This window comes from Pelobates fuscus, chromosome 6 (assembly GCF_036172605.1).
Source record: "Pelobates fuscus isolate aPelFus1 chromosome 6, aPelFus1.pri, whole genome shotgun sequence".
Classification (NCBI taxonomy): domain Eukaryota; kingdom Metazoa; phylum Chordata; class Amphibia; order Anura; family Pelobatidae; genus Pelobates; species Pelobates fuscus.
Genome location: NC_086322.1, coordinates 80,350,022 through 80,356,914, shown reverse-complemented (window position 1 = coordinate 80,356,914; position 6,893 = coordinate 80,350,022).

Here is a 6,893-nt window from a genome sequence, read left to right as displayed (position 1 = left end):
AGTTCCGAAGATAGCACGTCCATTCCACGCTTGTGGAGAAGCCACCAGTGAAGCTCGTCTTTCGCCTCTTTGTCTTATGTCACCATGTCTTTGTAGGATGCCCCACCTCTGAGGTAAGAGGTTTGTAACTGTTGAGGAGTTTGGTAGTGGAGCGGGCCTGGGAATATGGCCTGGATGAAAGCTGCCAGGAGTCCAATGACTCTTGCCAAGTGTTTGAGGGAGAGTTGGGGAACGGCCAATGTGCATCTGATTTTTTTGTTGATATTTAGCAATTTTGATGCTGGAAGATGTAATGTCTGTGAGGTTTTATCGATCACTAGTCCCAGGAATTCGAAATGTTGAGCCGGTGTCAAAATGGATTTTTCCCAATTGATAAGGAAACCCAGGTTTTGCAGTAACGCCAAAGTCCACGTCAGGTGTGTGTGGAGAAGGTCATCAGACTGGGCTAGGAGGAGGATATCGTCCAGATAGATGATTAGCCGAACGTCTCAACTTCGTAGCAGAGCAACCACGGGTTTCGTGACCTTGGTGAAACACCATGGGGCTGATGACAGGCTGAACGGTAGGCGTGTGAACCTCCATTTCCTTTCTTGCCACGTAAATTGGAGAACATTTTGGTGTCATTCCGCTATACGGACTATGAGATACGCGTCTTGTAAATGTAATTTAGCCATCCAGTCTGCTGGTTGTAGTAAGTCGCGAAGGCAGTGTATGCCTTCCACTTTGAAGTGGTGATAGGACATGTAACCGTTCAATTGTTTTAAATGTATGACTGGTCTCACCCCTCCACCTTTTTTGGGTACCAGAAAGAGATTGCTGACATAACCAGGTGTATTGGTTGGGATCTCTGTGATGGCTTGTTTGCGCATCAATTTGTGAATTTCCTTGGATACAAGGAGAGTATCGTGTTGGGAAAAAAACAATCTGTGTTGGAGGGGAGATTTGGATCGGGTGTGACACAAAATCTATACAATAACCTGTTAAAGCTTGAAGGACCCTAGCATCTGACATCAGATGTGACCACACATGAGAAAAATGTATCAGTCTGCCCCCCACAACCCAAAGGGAAGAAAGGGGAAAGTAGAAACTTACCATAAGGTCGTCGTCCAGAAGGAGCTCCTCGGATGCCCCTAGCGACCCAGGGTCTACCTCTTTGTGGGAAGAATGCTGGTGCGGTCCTTTGCTTCTGAAAGCCAGCTTGTCCCGAATAGTAACCTCGGTTCTGCCAATACGAACCTCTCTGAATACGGCCGGACAGACGGCTCCTTCCTCTTCCGGCCCCGGTAAAAATCTTTTGGTGAAAGATTTTGCGCATGTTGCTTTGAGCTTTATCTAAAGCTGTGAAGGTGTGCACAAAGACCCCAACTCTGTCACAAAAGAGTCACCAAATAACAGCCCTTTAGCCTGGACACCTGGCTCATTAATAGCTAGATTGACCAGCTTTGGCTCGATTTTCAGCAAGATGGACTTGCAGCGCTCGGTAGCCAGCGCTGAGTTTGCATTGCCCACTAAGCAAATGATTATTTGGATCCAACCACAGATGAAATCCCTATATAGATCCCGGTCGTCTTCGACCGCATCGAAGATTTTTTCCGCAGGACCCAAAATGTCCAAGGCCTTGTCTTGACAATTAGTTAAGGCAAAATCTAGACCCTTTATAGGCTTCCACCCAGTTTTCCCTAGGAATTGGGTGTCAACAATGGGCATTTTACACGCGTCATCTGGGACAGTGGGATGGGGCCATTCTGTCCGTAGTTGAGTTTATTCCGAGTAGCCTTATCCAAGGGCTTACGTACTCTGGAAGCAATATATTTCGCCACATGGTCAGAAGGACACCATTCCGCTGAATGCGGATGTCTGAGCTCGTCTGCGTCAAAAAGGGGTAACCCCCCCTTACTAAGATTAGTGAGTGCTGACCACTCTCTCTCGGCTGCTTAAACTAGGTCCCACCCCCTAAAACGCTTTCCCTCTTTTTCTCTCTTTCTCCCTCTTTTCTTCCTCTGTTTACTAGCCCAGCCCAGGACACGGGACTGGCTGACACTGCCTAGATATCTGGCACAGGACTTACCTGGGGTACAGTATAAGAGCTGTATGAGGGCGCCCCTAAACAAGGGAAAATGCTCCACCCTTACGCTGTGTACTACGCTACGAATCTGAAGAGCTATGCCTGAATATATGGATGTACACCAGTTGTCCCGGCAGGGCCGCCAATGTATAAATATTTACAGACACCTGGACAACTAGCCAGATTGTGTTCGCATATATAGAATATGCATTGTTATAAAACCGTTAAAATTACTTCTTATTGTACTAAATTATCATTTTGATTAACACAGACAGTGACTTCTGCACATGTCACGTTACTAAGTATAAGTTCACTGACTCTGTCAAGCTGCAAAATAAAGAATTTAAAAATGGGCAGGCCAGACAAGAAAGCTCACATGTTCAATGCTATATTTACCTACTGTCTGTGTTTCTCTCCACAAAATGTAAAAAACTGTGCCGTATATGCATAGGCCATGTTTGACTTGTTATGCCTGTTACCGCTTACGACTGCTATCGTGGCTGAGTAAGCCTATTGTCATATCATGCACAACAAAAAATAAAGAATTAAAAAAAAAAAAAAAAGGGGTAAACCCCGAGGATCCAGGATCCTAGAGTCGCACCAGACCTCAACAGACTTACCTGGCCTCCTGACATCGTAGCGGGGAAAGTGCTGAGGAAGGAGGCGGGTGCCCCTCCAATCGCACCGTCGGAGTCTGATTCGGACTGACCATCTGAGACGTCCTTATCGGACTCGTCCATTTACTCATCAATGTCGCTGAGCTCTGACTCAGACGAATCAAGCTGGGTTCTTTGCACGGCTAGTGGCTCTTTTGCGCAGTGGTGGTTACACCATCTGTGACAGTAGTCAGACTGTCAGTCAATACAGTTTTGGAGGAATGTTTGGTCTTGGCCAGAGCCTTACGTCCTTGAGAGACCGGTGTCAGAGTAGATGCAATTGACATACCCGCCTGCTGGTGCAGACTGTTGGGCTTGTAAGAGGGCCTGGGTAATAGTAGCAACAGAGAAGTCGACAAAGCGCCCATAGAAGATACCATAGCCTGCGTAATGGACCTAGAGGCTGAGGCATCAAAGAGCGCCTGTATGTCCGCAGATGCGGAGAAATCAGGGGACAGAGTCCCTTCCCCCGGGTTACCGCAGGAAACCTGAGGGGTCGCCTGAGACACAGAGGACAAAGTTAAATCCCTGTCAGACTGCATCACTAAATAATTTTTTGGCAAAACTTTAAGTAGTAAAGTAACCTAACTTTACTGAGTAACCCAGGGAGTGGAGAAAATGCTGAAAAATAAACAAAGTCCAACTTACAATCTGAAATAAGCGCAGAGAGAGTTAAAGAGCCGCCCCTTCTCCAAAACTACTAAACCCCAACAAGGTGAAACAGGAAGGGGCAAGACTATCGGAAAAAGTGCATGAAAATTCGCCGAATGGTGAAATTCCACGAAACGACCGTTCTTTCATATGAAAAGTCTATCAGACTCCTGTGAAGTGAACTAACGTCAGAAAGAAATGAACTGCGTACCTGCGCAGCCTCGCACAAATGAGCTGTTCATGCAATGCACATGAATGGTGAAAAGTACCGAACGTGGCTCACAGGGAAACAGAAAGGTATATAAAACCAACAAACGGAAAAATTACCGAATGGTACATATGTCTGAACACATGAGAAAAACGTTAAAACAAAAGGAAAAGGGTGCGAAAAAACACAGTGAAGACAGTAAAATAGCTGAAGGTTAGAAAACTGAAAGCATAAAACCGGAGACAAGGAAAAAATCCTCCCGGTGCCCCAGAAAATGGACTAAAGGGAATCGGGAGGGGAAAGTACCATTGAAATTTATTTACACAAAAAATAATTATAACATAAATGCAATCAAACGAAAATTAAAACAAAGACAAAAGTATTATAACCAACTAAAATACAACATTATAAATATATAGAGTAGCTATAAGTATATATATATATATATATATATATATATATATATATATAAATATCAATATATAAGTATAAATATATAAGCTAACAATCCCACAGTTCAGGAGCTATGGGATTGGTGTACTTAACTGAGGGAGCAGCAAAGAAAGAGGAAATAGTTCAGGGAATACCGCCTATTATGCTTTATAGTGAAACGTGATTGGCTGTTGGTTGCCATGGAAGATATATGTTACTGACGGTTTCCTGTGTTGATTTCATTGTTAAAGTTTTCTTTGCTGCTGATGCAAATAACGAAAGAGTGCAGCATAATAAGAGCCTATGTGTCTTAATAAAATTAAAGGTTGGCTGCTTGTAATTATTTGAGCTGCAACCCACCCTCCTCCTTTTCATTTATGGGATATGTCACCCTCCTGGTAATCATAGGAGGGTAGATTTGGTTTATTTGGTTTAAATATATATTTATGGCTCCTGGCTTTAAGGTGCGGAGCCTGGAAATGGTTTATAAAGGTTCATGGCCATTCTCCACGGCGTTTCAATTGAAGAAAAACAAAAACAAACAGATTAAAGGAAGAAGTTGTTTTGTGTTTTATTATATTATGTATTATTAAGAATGCAACATTCAAACCCCATGCTCACCCTCCTCCACAACCATCACTGATTTGCCCTGCTTGAGGACACTTCTCCAAGCAGGGCGAACCTCCTCAGTGATGCTAACATGCTGGTTTAATTGGCATCTAAAGGGAGCAATGTCTGACCATTCTGTTCCTATGCAATCTGGCTGGTGCAGCTAGAACTGGCGGGGGGGTTTCCATAGCAAAACACGGAACGCATGCTCTGTGGACGCTATGGATGGAGAGCAGGAGAACCTGCGGGAGAGTTCTTCTGCTTTCCCTGCCAATCAATACCTTGGCATTCAGTGTTTGCCGAGAAATTGAGAGACAAATGTAAGAAAAATCTATTTTTTTTTTCTTTTTTTTTTTATTCTTTATCTAGTTACAAGCAAAAAAGCAGATCATATTGTAAGATGAGGAATATGCTTGTAAAGATTTTTTTTTAAATGTTATAGAAAAATTAAACAACAAAGGAAGTACAATTTGTCTGTTGGCTTTACATCGCGACATGCCAAGCCAGTAATGGTCAAGGTAATTTGCCAGAAAATATATTTTTCTCCCAATCTGTACATTTGCTAGCAAAACTGCTAACACAATGTATTGTTGGGATTTTATGCTCTTTTTGAAAGATTGTTTTGGGCGTAACAGGTACCCTTTAAACATCAATTTACAATGCAAATGAGATTATTTAAAGCCGATTTGCACTGCCATTGTATCTGTAAAAATCAGAAATGGAGGAATTAGGGGCTTTAGTAGATGCAGGAAAGGGCTTTCATGGTGTCTGGATAGGTAATTTTTTTTACAGGCTTTAGTGGGTGCAGAGGAGGGATAGTAGCTGCAGTTGGTGCAGCGGGCATACAAGCTGTAGTGGGTGAATATGGTTATACTGACTTTAGTGGGTGGAGGTGGATAGGGACAGTAATGGGTGCTGGGAGGGGTAGGGGTTGTAATGGGTGCAAAGAGTTGGTAAAAGTGTAGTTGGTGCAGGGGATAAAAGAGGCTGTAGTGGGTGGAGGGTGGGGATAGGGCCTATATTGGGTACAGGGTGACAGGATGAAATGTTTTTTTCCCAAGGCTAACCCCACCTCTAGTGGCAGCCAGTAGATGGAGCTTCTTGGTTAGTAACACAGTAAAACTTGGCTGTTTGATGCTCAACGTCCTCAAGCTTTAAGTGAGGATGTCTAACATCATCTATGTTCAATGCAGGCAGCTCTGATGCGAGTGCACCTTCATTGACTGCAGAATCTGTATGAGGAAAGATTGAATGCGTGTTAGGTCCTCTATGTGGAGAATTCGATTGGTCCATCGGCGGAGGAGGCCAGTAGACGTCAGCAGTGCTGTGAGAGCCTTGGCTATGGAAAACGGTAAGTAAAGCTTTTATGTTATTAATTTTTTAGCGACCAGGAAGGGGTGGGGGAGAACGACCTGAAAAGCAATAGAAATAGGAACACAGCTTTGTTTTCCTAACACTCTAGTGTTCCTTTAACCCCTTAAGGACCAAACTTCTGGAATGAAAGGGAATCATGACATGTCACACATGTCATGTATTCTTAAGGGGTTAATTAAATGTTATCTCCCCCATCACCATTGTCCTAAATCTGACACAGATTTCACCTAGAGGCCCCTATGTCATTTCCAGCAGATTCCTAAAAAGGAAGGAACACAGAGGCTTTTACAGATCTGAGCATCAATACCTGCAGTCCCTACTCAGTCTCTGCTTCTGATAACTCCAATCTGCAGTTTTGGATTTGGCTGCACTGGTCTTTTATTACATAAAATAACATCTCTACTGCTCTGTCACAGACACAGACCAAAACTGCACAGTCAGACTCTGCAAGAAGCCACTGGGCAGTGTCCGACCACTAACAACGAGCAGTATAAGCTTTGCTTTAGCTGAAATCATCCCTTCTGTTTAAAATGCTGACCAAACAAGCTGCTGGGCAGTCTAAGAGTACAGAATGTGTGAGTATATTTCCAGGACATTCTTTACATAGTTTATGTTTCCATGCCACCATCTACTAGTCAGCTGTCCATGACAAACCGATAGATTGCCATCAACAATTTGGCCACCCCAGCAAGTGATCTTCTAAAACCAGGTTTGGATGCTGACAATGGTCCCATACTACCACCTAGTGGCACCAGGCGCCGGTGCAAGGATTTTTGCCGCCCTAGGCAAAAAAAAATTTGCCGCCCCCCCATATGTCCTGCCCACCATGTGACATCACAATGCCCCGCTCATATGCTCTGCCATATGGGCCAACGTCAGTCTGCACAAAGTGTCTTTT